General features: G+C 38.9%; 1 non-coding gene across 1 annotated transcript; it reads right to left on the reverse strand.

The window, feature by feature from the left end:
* Window positions 1-1,204: 1,204 nt before the first annotated feature.
* On the reverse strand, window positions 1,205-1,311 carry LOC119050819 (U6 spliceosomal RNA). The gene has a single exon (XR_005082817.1). It is a non-coding gene; the product is annotated as a U6 spliceosomal RNA (small nuclear RNA).
* Between the last annotated feature and the right edge of the window lie 11,921 nt (window positions 1,312-13,232).

The following is a 13,232-nucleotide window of genomic DNA, read 5'->3' on the forward strand; positions in this document are numbered from 1 at the left end:
GAATTAGTAAAAAACTGAACTGTAATTTAGAAAAGGTTTGTAACAGTGCCCAGAGGCTCCTTGGATAGGGTTTACAAAAAAAATATCAAAAGATACCTTCTGTGAAGACAACTTGAAAGCCAACCCAGAGAAACAGGTGTTTTACTCTAAAATTTCTAGAAAAGATGATAAAGTCAGAGCTATCTTAGCTCCTGTTTTTTATCTAACAGATTTGTGGAAACAGAAAGTCTTTCTGGAAGTCTTCTCTTCTACTCACTCTGTCCATTTCCTAATAGGGGCCTCCAGATTTCTCTTTCCTTTCTCCTGGAATAGAAGGGAGCCAGGAGATACCTAGCTTGCTCCTTTGAGAGGAAGAGTCAACTGAGGGACTATGTCTGCTGCTGGCCTCAGTAGGCTGGGATCTGCTTCAGGACTGTATGATAGTGGCAGTGCTACACTCGTTTTTATGGACATGGGATCATCTGTTTGCTACTTTGTCTCCATGTCCCATCCAAGTCATGGCACTAGAAAAATATTTGCTTCTGTCAGTAGGCTGTACCTATAAATAAATTGGAAGATAAAAGAGGATTTTCTAATTTTCAAATTGTCACAGGCACATCCTGGTAAATTTGCCTTCATGATTTTTAATAGAAGTAAAAAGGTTTGGGTAGATTGTATTACCTGGTTGAGAACCACTTTTATTTGAGCAACCACAGATGGGATAATAAACCCATTCTTATCTCAGCCTCTAAGCAAAATGCAAAGAATCTGAAATTAGACAAAATTGCCCTTTATGGTGTTTTGAGGAAAAAGCTGGAAGTGAATGGAAATGCCTGTGTGCTAGGAAACTTATAGGTGTGGGGAGCTCACGGTTAGGGATTTGTCTTTCCTAACAGCATGCAGCCTTCTCTTGGGCTGTGAATGTATTTGCTTCCTGTATGCAGAGACTCACCACTGTATTTCAACTTCAGTTTATTTATCTACAAAATAGAAGTACCATTCCTTATTTCCAGGTTTGTTGGGAAAGTATGGGAAACCCCTGGCCCAGTCCAGCCAGATGTCAGGTGTTCAATCAACATCAATTAAAACTCACCCTGTTCTTTTTATGCAAAAATGAATATTTTATTTTTGCAGAAAATAAAATAAAATAACACAAAGTCACTGTATTTCTACATTGAGGTGGAAACAGTGTTAAAATACATTCTTGTCAAATATATTCTAAAAGAAAAATATGGAATGCTTCACGAGTTTGCATGTCATCCTTGTGCAGGAGCCATGCTAATCTCTTCTGTATGATTCCGATTTTAGTATATTTGCTGCTGAAGTGAGCACCTCATCCTGGTTTTGTATCAGGATGCCCACCCTGGCTGGACGTATGTTTCTACCAAAAAGCAGATATTCAAGGGCACCCTGCCCTCCATGAGGAGCAAGGCCTGGTGAGTGGTCTCCACATGTCTGATGGACACACACCCATGTTGTGTGACCACTGGGGTCCCCCCACACCACTGCAGCCCTTTATAGGGTCAGAGACTTTCAGGCAGGTGACTCAACCCTTCCTCTGTCACTTTGCATCTCTCATATTGTGGTGCAATTATTTATCTATAATTGGTCTTTTTCCCCCCGAGTGGCATGTTTTGTAGTTGCTCTTATCTTCAGGGCTCAGCATAATGTCTGACATGCAGTAGGTGCTCATTATGGACTAAATGTTTGTATCCTGCCCCCCAACCCAATTCATATGTTGAAGCCCTAACCCCCAATGTGATGGTATCTGGAGCTGAGGTCTTTGGGACACAATTAGGGTTAGGTGAGGTAATGAGAGTGGGGCCCAAATGGTGGAATTATCTCCCCATCCCCTCAGCATGTGAACGCACAGAAAGATGGCAGCCACCCCCTGCAAATCAAGAGAAGAGGCCTCAGAATAAAACATACCTTGCTGGCTCTTTGATCTTAGTCTTCCCAGCCCTGATAACTGTGAGAAATAAATTTCTATTGTTGAAACCCCCTAGTCTATGGTATTCTGTCATGGCAGCCTAAGCTAAGTCCTCAAAGAATTTTTGTGAGTGAATGAAATGAGTGACCTCGAGTTTGGTGCTCCCACACTTGGGGTAGTGATGAATCTGGGTAAGGTCCCCTGTGAAGGAGGATGTGGCTGAGGCTCCAGAGTTGAGAAGTATACTTATCCCTTCACCCAGAATAAAGGTGTATAAAACTGGTTGTGTAACCCTTAGTTTCTCATTCATTTTGAAGTTGTAAAAGTAAGACGCAGAGAAGTAGTAAGTCTACTGGGAGGCTTTTGTTTGAATGAGCCATGGGCTGAAAGCCTACTTCTTCCCATAAGAAAAAAAAAGGGTTGGTTCCTTCCCATGTAACCCAAAGGAGAAGTTGAAGAGAACCATTCAATAGCCTGTCTAAGGCCTGAGAAGTTCTAAAGATGAGAGGCTGTGGCTGAACAGGCCTGAGGAGGATGGTTAGAGAGGGACAAGGTGGCCTCAAATTGCTCCTCTCCTGGAGTTTGGCAGGGCATGAAGGGAGTTTACCCTCTCTTGGATGGTGTGGACCTCCCAGAGGGATGCCAGGAGAGGGTATGCCCTCAGTTGCAGTCTAGAGGAAGTCAAGGTCATAAGCAACTAGTAGAGAGGTGTCACCCATATTAATAAAATTGTAGATGAGATAATGCACATAAGACCGTGACAGAAGAAAGGCATTTGGAGTCTGCCGTGCTCAGAGAGCATGGATGTCATCCCTTATGTCAAGTAAGACCTTCCTGTCTTTTCATTCTCTCCTATCTCTACCCTATCTGACCTTGGGGGTGGTCATCCGAACAACAGTCAATAAGTCAAGGTAGATTGAGAACATAGTGACACACTGACTGCCCCTGCTCCCCACTCCTAAGGGCTCCAACTTGAGCCAACCTAAGCTTTTGGGTAGGGGTTTCAAATAGGATAAGAATTGGAGGCTTTAATGTTATATTATTCTGAACTTCTTTTTTTTCTGAGATTTACCCCCACAGTTATGAGACTTTTCTAAAAGGTTCTCCAATTTTCAATCAAGAATGTAAATGGAGGGGCTGTGGTAGAATAAAAGAATGAAGTTGTTTACTGTTTGTACATATTAAGTCCAGCTCCAGAAGTTGCAGATTATGTTGTATTCTACTGGTGTGCTCTGGTGAAGCCTGGAAACACATGATCTGAAGGAGGTGGAAGAGGGAGGGTTTGCAGCAACTCTTGAAGATGGGTGCTAAGGCTTCTGGCTTTCAAGTACCAATCTGATTTATCTATGTAAACCAGAGATCAGCAAGAGAAGAAAGGGGGCCTTCAGGTTTCTTCCAAATCAAGATACAGCACATTTTTAACCCTATTAGAAGATTCAGACACAAAGGGAGTTTAGAGGGAGAGAGGGCATATCAATTTAGGCTGTTTCTTTACATGATTCTTTGCATGAGGTTCCCTCTCAGGATGAAGGGATCCAAACCAGGGTTAGGTAGGGAGCATTGGAAAATTAGCCTTTGAGTTGTTACTTTACTCTTTTATCTATTATTTATTTTTTATTCAAACTTAATTTTTATTTTATTTTAAATGATCATAATTTCTGACCAATCTGGAGAATGATTTCTTTCATTTGCACTTGGAAAGACATCCAACTCATTCAAACCTCAAAACAAGTTATCTTTGAATTAAACACAGTTTCGGGTTATATGTGCAGCTAAACCCTTGAATTTGCTCCAGAAATTGAGAATTTGGCAATATTTATTTATTCAGTATGTTTAACCCCTTCTAGGCCACCCCCTCTTTTAATTCTCCTCCAGTTAGGAAAGATTTGGATAGGGGAGAAAAATAAATGAAATGGGCTCTGGCAGTAGGCTGGCTGCATTGACATGCAAATGTATTAGCAACATGAGGAAAAAATGACTTTGGGCAGTGGGATTGGCAAACAAAGATATGGGGATCTGGTTAGAAGAGAGAAAGACATGATAGCAAACATCTAGAAAAGCTGTGATCAATAAATGTAAAGTTGCACCTCACTGACTTTTTGCTGCTAAGAGACGCTGAGCTCACTGCCTCCCCACTACTTATATAAAGGTGCAAATAATCTCAAAATTACATATTTCTCTTTCATCACATCTTATTTATTCTCCCTCCTTCTGCTTAACTTAATGTAGCAGCCAGCACCACCAGAATCATGTTTATTTTTAAAATGTATTCATTTAAAAAATATTTTATTGTTCAATTACAGTTGTCTGCATTTGCCCCCTACTACTCCCCCCTACCCCAGCTGTGGGGGAAACTTTGCGCACAAGTCCCCCTGTCCACCACGGATGAAAATAACACTACCAAAACATGATCTGCATGGGGAGGAGAGACGGTCAATCTCCCAAAGGAGAAGGACCAGGAGCCCCTTTCTCAATGGATTTTATTAGGTTCATGATACACAGAAATACAGGTAAAGCTCATCAATCAGTGTCAGGTGGCAAGGATCAAACAGTAGATAACATTTCAAAGAAATCTGGGGGCTTAATCTGAGTTAGTGTCTGTCAGGTAAGGAGATCGCAAAAACTTTGGGAGACATACTCATTTCCTGTTCGGACTCTTATCATATGAATGAAAACACTCTTTGCAAAGCAGGCTTCACAGGACTTTAGGAATTCTTCCTTATGCCTGATCACCCCCGATCCCCCTCTAGCCAGCAAGGGGCTGCGCCGCCTTCCCAGTCATAGGTTTTTAGGTTTAAATGGATTAGAGCCAGGAAGCACTTCTCCCAGATGGAAATGGGGACTCAGTCCATGTCAGAATAGCCGGGGAATGAGAGTCCATCACCCCCCCTTTGCTGCAGCTCCTCAAGTCCTTTCTTAAGGGCCTCCCAAGTGATTGTGTCTGGCTTAGGTTGCACTTCTTCTGAGGGGTCTTACCCGTCTCTGACTAACTGACCAAACATTGGGGACAGGAGATGAAACAGAAGCAGCACTTCTGCCAGAAATAAGCTTTGCTTTCTTAGTGGCTCACAGTCCAGAGGTCACTCCCTCAACTTTAGCCATGGGGGGCAATTACAACTCCTGAAACCAGGCAGAGCGGTTCCCAACATGGGCAGTTATTCTTTGTTGATTTATGTTTTCCTTATCTAGTTCTTCTATCCGCTGGCCACTGTTTCTCAATATCTCCTGCTGCCCTATCCTGGCACTTCCAGGGCTCAGGTCTTGACTCTTCTTTCTTCTTTCTCTGCACCAAATTGTAGGTGATATCCCCCAGACCTGTGAGCTTAACACCATCTATATGCTGACAACTCTCAGGTATATAGTGTTAACTAGTCTTGTTCCTGATTCCAGACTCATGCAACTTACATTCATATCTATGTAACATGTCTACAACAGAATTGCCAATTTCTTTTCTTAAATTTCTCCAACCACAATTTTTCCCAACTGTGCAAACAGAAACACCATCCTCTAGTTGCTCAGGTAAAAATTTTTGGAATCCACTTAAACTTTTTTTGTTTTTCATATCTTGATTTCAAATCATCAACAAATTCTTTGGTTGGGGAACTGAGAAGATGGCAGAGGAGTGAAGTTACACTAACCTCCTTCCGGGACCAATCTGGAATTACAACTTAATTGTGGAGAAACTATCATGAACTAACAACTGAGCAATAACGAGAGAAAAGCCTCATAACCTTAGACAGACATAAGAATCAGCTTCTACACAACCTGTCTAGTAGGAGTGAGGTAGAAACTCGAGAAGTCTGACAGGGCACTCATACACAGTAGTGCCAGAAGGATAATTAAGAATCTGATTGGATCCCTATGAGAAGAATGCGGTGTAAACCCTAAGATAGGATTCTCAGCCTAGAGCACTAGAGCCCAAAAAGTACACAGATAAGAAACAGAAGCTAAAGTACCAGGGCTGCTGGGACAGATGGCTGGAGACACAAGAGCCATTTAAAGGGCCAACACACAATATTCATTTGCAGCCACTTACCCTGGGCTCTGGCAAAGAACGGAATGGTGATGCCTGAGGAGAAACTAAGCTTTGGGGAGAGAACTGAGAGAGTAGATGTCAGTATACTAGTGCTGAGTCTTCCTCCATGTGGAAGCAGCCATCTGATCAGGCAGACCACTTCCCACCAAGCAGCAGCAGCCTGAGGAGAAACAATAGCCCCAACCACAAGAGAGTTTCTGCCCTTGCCTGTGGTGCTTAAGGCTGACTGCTGAGTACAGACTGACTATATTAACAACCAAGGAGATAGCCACAAACAGTACATCACTGGCAAAGGGGTGGCGGAGTGAACTAGAGAGACTTGAAGAGACTGGGGATGGAGGCCATGCAGAGAGAACTGAGAGAGTAGCTATTGTGATCCTGGTGCTGAGTCATCCCCAATATGGTAGCAGCCTGACAAAACACAATACCCCAAACCCCAGGAGGTATTCAACCCTGCCTTATGTTGCTTAAATCTGATTGCTGGGTGCAGAAGGACAAGATTGAACTGAAGGAGACACCCAGGAGCAGCAGATCGCTAGAAGTATCAAACAGGCTGCCTAAGATCAGATGGGGTCAATATTTGACATTACAAAAGGCAGATCCAGAAAGAAAAAAAAACAGTGGTAAATACAAGAGGTTACCAAGATGAAATCCATTATGGCCTTCTTTATGATTTGCAGTATTTTATTTCCTGCATAGCTCTTAACATTCATTTCTTGTCCAACAAATCTGTACATTAAGTCACTGGATTTTTTATTACAGTATATTTCAATTCACATATTATGCCCCTGCCTCTTAGCCTATTTACCTTCTTTTTTCCTTGCATAATTTTCATTTCAAATTTTGTTTTCTCACTTGCTACAGCTTTCCATTCCACACTATTACTATTTCTTTTCCATTCAGACACACAAAACCAATTTTCTTCTCAAGGGGAATCTCATATTTTTTCCACTGCTCTTAAAATACCCACATTTCCTCTCCACCTTTAGCAATCTTTGCTAGTTGGTTGTGGGTAAAAAAGTTGTTGTCCCAATTAAAAATGGACGTGCCTTTTGACCCAGCAATTCCTCTGCTAGGGTTATATCCTAAGAACCCCAAAATACTAATCTCAAAGAACCTATGCACCACAATGTTCATAGCAGCACAATTTACAATAGCCAAGAGTTGGAAGCAACCTAGGTGCCCATCAGTAAATGAATGGATCCCAAAATTGTGGTACATATACACAATGGAATTCTATGCAGCAGAGAGAAAGAACGAGCTCCTGCTTTTTGCAACAACATGGATGGAACTGGAAAGCATTATGGTGAGTGAAATAGGCCAGGTGTTGAAAGACAAATACCATATGATCTCACCTTTAACAGGAAGCTAAACAACAAAACAAACAAGCAAATAGAATAAAAACAAAGACACTGAAATAGAGAACAGGGGGAAAGTGACCAGAGGGGAGAGGGAAGGGAATTTAAGGGGAGAAAGGGGAGGGATTTAGAATAACAAGTATAAAGGACAGAGAGACAATAACTAATGGGGGAGGAAATGGGAGGGAGGTTGGGAGCATGGGGCGGGGTGAGCTGGGATGGGAGAAATAGACAGAAAACTGTACTTGAAAAATAAATAAAATAAAAAAAGAAAGTTGTTGTTGCATTGTTTTATCACTTTTATCACTAGAGCTTCACTAATTCTGTATTTTTAATATCAAATTTTACTGGTCCCCTCTCCTACTCCTTTTTTTGTCTCAAATTTTAATTTTTATTATCTTAGCCAATTTTTTCAGTTTTGTCTTCCTTCTATTTTTCTTTCATCTTGACCTTGTTTTTTCTTTATTCTCCATTTTTCTTTTCTTACATCTCAAATTTTAATTTTTCTCTGTCACAGCCTGGTTTTTGTTTCTCACTCTTAATATTCCCCCTTCCTCTATCATTTCAAAATTACTTCTTATTCTTCTAAACATCTCTTAGACTTTTCTTTGTTTATTTTTTTCTCTCTTACTCCAATACCACCTAATTTTAGCTCGAATGTTGTTGATAGTACTCTAGTGGATCTTTCTATCCAATATGGCTCCTATATTTTAATTAATTAATTACTGTTTTTCCTTCACTTTTCTTTCTCTTTCTCACTTTACTTTATTTTATACTATTTCAATTTCTGTTTAAACCTAATACTATTATGCATTTCCTTTCTCATAATCCATTCCACATTCTTCCTTTCCTTTTTAGTCATAATGTAAATTTCACCTTATTTTTTTCATTACTTTGACTCCCAACTCTTTTCATTGCTCTCTCCCTACCCCCTCAAAATGATTTTTCTTTCAGTAGGTCATCTTATATGCACTCTCTTTTCTTATAATAATCTCAATCTCTTTACACCATTATTAATACTGGTTCATTTGCTGTTGATAGTGGGTTTGTGGGGAGGAGTTATTTTTGCAGGTGTGAGTTTGTTTCCTGGGCTTTATGGTTTTGTTCTGGCAGCACCTGCACCACAGTGCACAATATGTTGAGTGACCACCAGTTACCAGCTAAAGGGAAGGACCAACTAAAGAAAGACACAACAACAATCAAAACCAAATTATATCCAGAACCACTTATCCAGCATAAATGGCTTAAAAAGCACCCTAAAAGCACTAAGTTACTGTGATCAAGAAGACTGCACCACTGAATCTCACAGGCCTCATACAAAAGAAGTTTACACCACAATATCAGGAAGTCAAACAGATCAATTTAAGAAGCAGAAACAAACAAGAAGAGTCTCACAAATAATAGGAAAACAAAGAAACAACCCCCAATTGAAATAAAAGAAGAAATCCTAAAAAAAAGAATGCTAAAGAAAATAAAGGTAGGTCAACTATCAGATACTGAGTTCAAAACAATGGTTATAAGGAAGCTCAATGATCTCAGTGAGAATTACCAAAAACTACAGGGAAACTATAAGTACATTACTAGAAAATATGTCAGCATAAAAAGGGACATAGACACAATCAACAAATGCCAAGAGGAATTGAAGACTACAATTTCTGAATTGAAGAACACAGTAGAAGAAACAAAAGCAGGCTACATGAAGTAGAGAAATGAATCAGTGAGCTGGTAGGCAAGGTAAAAAAAAAAAAAACAAAACTCCCCCAAAAAATAAGAAAAGGAAAAGAGACTCAAAAAGAATGAACAAGGATTAAGGGACAGGCAGGACAATATGAAAGAAAATAATATCCATATAATAGAGGTACAAGAAGGAGAAGAAGAGTAGCAGGGCATAGAAAATCTGTTTGAAAAAATAATGATGGAAATCTCCCCTAATTTGATTAGAGAAAGTCACACAACTCTGGGAAGCAGATAGGGTCCCAATCAAGAGGAACACAAAGCAGACCACTGCAAGACAAATTATAATTAAAATAGCAAAATTCAAAGACAAGGAGAGTATCTTAAAGGCAGGAAGAGAAAAACAGCAAGTAACATACAAGGTAATCTTACCTTGCAGGTGAACTCTCAATAAACACATTATAAACCAGAAGGAAATGAAAAGAAATACCCCAAGTAATGAAAAGCAAAGGCCTGCAATCAGGACTACTCTATCTAATAAGGATTTTGATTAAAATGGAAAGAAAAATAAGGAACTTGCCAGAAAAAGAAGACTAAAGCAATACACCTACACCAAACCAACAATGAGAGATGTAGTAAAGGGACTGCTTTAAGAAAAGGAAGAAAAAGAGTGAGAGAGAGAGAGGAACACAGGTACGCAGGGACTAAAATAGCAATGAATAAGTACCTATCAATAATAACCTTAAATGTAAATGGATTAAATGCTCCAATCAAAAGAATAATAGGGTAAATGAATGGCTAAGAAACCATGACCTGCAGATATGCTGTCTATAAGAAACTCATCTCAGAACAAAAGACCTACACAAACTGAAATTAAATTTTTGGAAAAAAATATACCAGACAAACAGATTGGAAAAAAAGGCAGGGTAGCAACACATATATCAAACAAAATAGACTTCAAGAGAAAAACCATAAAAAGGGACACAGAAAGACACTTTGTAATACTCAGTAGAAGAATCTATCAACAAAACATAAATATTGTAAACATATATGCACCCAACATAGGAGCACCTCAATATATAAGAAAATTTTTGGAGGACATCAGAAAAGATACAGACAGCAACACAATTATGACAGGGGATTTTAAAACCATACCATCAGCAATGGATGACAAAACAAACAAATGCCATCCAAACAAAATGTCAACAAGGATATTGGGAAACTGAATGATGCATTAGAGCAAATGGACTTAACTGATATATATATAGAACCTTTTATACCAAGGCAGCAAAATAAAGATTTTTTTCAAACGCACAAGGAATATTTTCAAAGATAGACCATGTGATAACACACAAAACAAGCCTTAACAAATTCAAGAAAATTGAAATAGTATCAAGCACTTTCTAGGACCACAAGGGACTGAAACTAGAAACCATCCTCAAGGGAAAATTCAAAAATATTCAAACTCATGGAGGCTGAAAAACATGCTATTAAGCAATGAATGGGTTAACAATGAGATCAAGTATGAAATAAAAAGTTTTTGGAAACTTTTCAGAAAAGAAACTCAAAAAATCCCAAAACTTATGGAACACAGCAAAGGCACTCTTGAGAGAGAGTTGATAGTGATTTAGGCATTTCTAAAAAGATAACATTTCAAAATAAAAAAAAAACCCAACCTTAAACTTACATCTACAAGAACTGGAGGAACAACAACAAAGACAGCCCAGAGCAAGGAAGAAGGAAGGAAATAAGGAAATAACCAAGATTGGAGCAGAATGAAAGAACATAGAGACTAAAAGCACAATTGTAAGAATCAATAAATGCAGGAGCTGATCCTTTGAAAATGTAAACAAAATTGACAAGCCCTTAAGCAGACTCATCAAGAAGAAACCAGGGAAGACCCAAATAAACAAAATCAGGAATGAAAAAGGAAAGATTACAACTGATACTACAGATATACAAAGGATGATAAGAAATGAACATGAAGAACTATATGCCAAATTTGAAAACCTAGGTGAAATGGACAAATTTCAAGAAAAATACAATCTTCCAAAACTGGAAGATTTGAAAAATGAAGAAGAAGAAGAAAGCCTGAACAGACCAATAACAGCTGATGGCATTGAACCATTAATCAAAACTTCCAGCACACAAGAGCCCTGGACAGGATAGTTTCACAGTAGAATTGTACTAAGCATTTAAGGAAGAGCTAACCCCTATACTTCAAAGAGTATTCCAAAAAATCCAGGAAGATGGATGACTGCCAAATTCTTTTTATGAAACTAGCATCATCCTAATCCCCCCAACAGAAAAGACATAACAAAGAAATAAAACTACTGGCCAATATCGCTGAAGAACACAGATGCTAAAATCTTTAGCAAAAGTTAGTAAACTGTATCCAGCAATACATTAAAATATCATACAACATAATCAAATAGGATTCACCCCAGAAATGCAAGGATGATACAATATTCACAAATCACTAAATGTAATACATCACATAAAAAAAGAAAGACAAAAAACAGGGTCATATCAATAGATTGGAAAAAAGCATTTGATAAGGTACAGCACAACTTATAATAAAAAAACTCAGCAAAGTGGGAATAGAGGGAGCATTTCTTAATATAATAAAGGCCATATACAAGAGGCCTACAGCCAACATTATACTCAATAGGCAAAAAACTAAAAGCTTTCTCACTAAGATCAAGAAGAAAAGGATGTGGGTTTTTACCACTACTATTCAACATAATATTGGAAGTCCTAGCCACAGCAATCAGACAAGAAAGAGAAATAAAAGGCATCCACCCCAAGAACCATAAAACATCAATTTCAAAGAACCTATGCACCACAATGTTCATAGCAGCACAATTTACAATAGCCAAGAGTTGGAAGCAACCTAGGTGCCCATCAGTAAATGAATGGATCCAAAAATTGTGGTACATATACACAATGGAATTCTATGCTGCAGAGAGAAAGAAGGAGCTACTACCTTTTGCAACAACATGGATGGAACTGGAAAGCATTATGCTGAGTGAAATAGGCCAGGTGCTGAAAGACAAATACCATATGATCTCACCTTTAACAGGAAGCTAAACAACAAAACAAACAAGCAAGCAGAAAAAAAAAAACAAAGACACTGAAATAGAGAACAAGGGGATAGTGACCAGAGGGGAGAAGGAAGGGAAGTTAAGGGGAAAAAGGGGGAGGGATTTGGAGGAACAAATAGGAAGGACACAGGGATGAGAACTAAGGGGGGTGGAAATTGGAGGGAGGTGGGGAGCAAGGGGCGGGGGAGGCTGGAATGGGAAAAATAGACAAAAAACTGTACTTGAAAAATAACTAAATAAAATTTTAAAAATTGTGGTACATATACACAATGGAATTCTATGCAGCAGAGAGAAAGAAGGAGCTACTACCCTTTGCAACAACATGGATGAAACTGGAAAGCATTATGCTGAGTGAAATAGGCCAGGCATTGAAAGACAAATACCATATGATCTCACCTTTAACAGGAAGCTAAACAATAAAACAAACAAGCAAACAGAATAAAAACAAAGACACTGAAATAGAGAACAAGGGGGCAGCGAACAGAGGGGAGAGAGAAGGGAATTTAAGGGGAAAAATGGGGAGGGATTTTGAGGAACAAGTATGAAAGACACAGGGATGAGGACTGGGGGAAGGGAATGGGAGAGAGGGGGGAGACAGGGTGGGGGGGCTGGGATGGGAGAAATAGACAAAAAATGTACTTGAAAAATAACTAAATAAAAATAAAAAAAAATAAAATAGAAATATTAAAAAAAAGGCATCCAAATTGGAAAGGAGAAAACAAAACTGTCATTGTTTCCAGATGACATGATAGTGTACATAGAAAATCCTGTAGACTCCACCAAAAAACAACTTGACCTTATAAGTGAGTCTGGCAAAACAGCAGAAAACAAAGTCAATATTCAGATATCAAATACATTTTTGTACACCAAAAATGAAATATCAGAGACAGAAATTAAGAAAAAAATCTCATTTGATATAGCAACAGGAAAAATAAAATAAGTAGGAATTAACCTAACCAAGGAGGTAAAAAAAAAAACAAAAAACCAGTACTCAGAAAGCTACAGATGCAAATTAAAACCACATTGAGACACCACTTCACACTGGTCAGAATGGTCATACTAAACAAATGAGCAAACGAATATTGTAGAGGATGTGGAGAAAAGGAAATCCTAATGTACCGTTGGCGGGAATGCAGACTGGTGCAGCCTCT

The sequence above is a fragment of the Artibeus jamaicensis genome, unplaced genomic scaffold (genome assembly GCF_021234435.1).
Source record: "Artibeus jamaicensis isolate MK-2021 breed Jamaican fruit bat unplaced genomic scaffold, CSHL_Jam_final contig_196, whole genome shotgun sequence".
Lineage (NCBI taxonomy): Eukaryota > Metazoa > Chordata > Mammalia > Chiroptera > Phyllostomidae > Artibeus > Artibeus jamaicensis.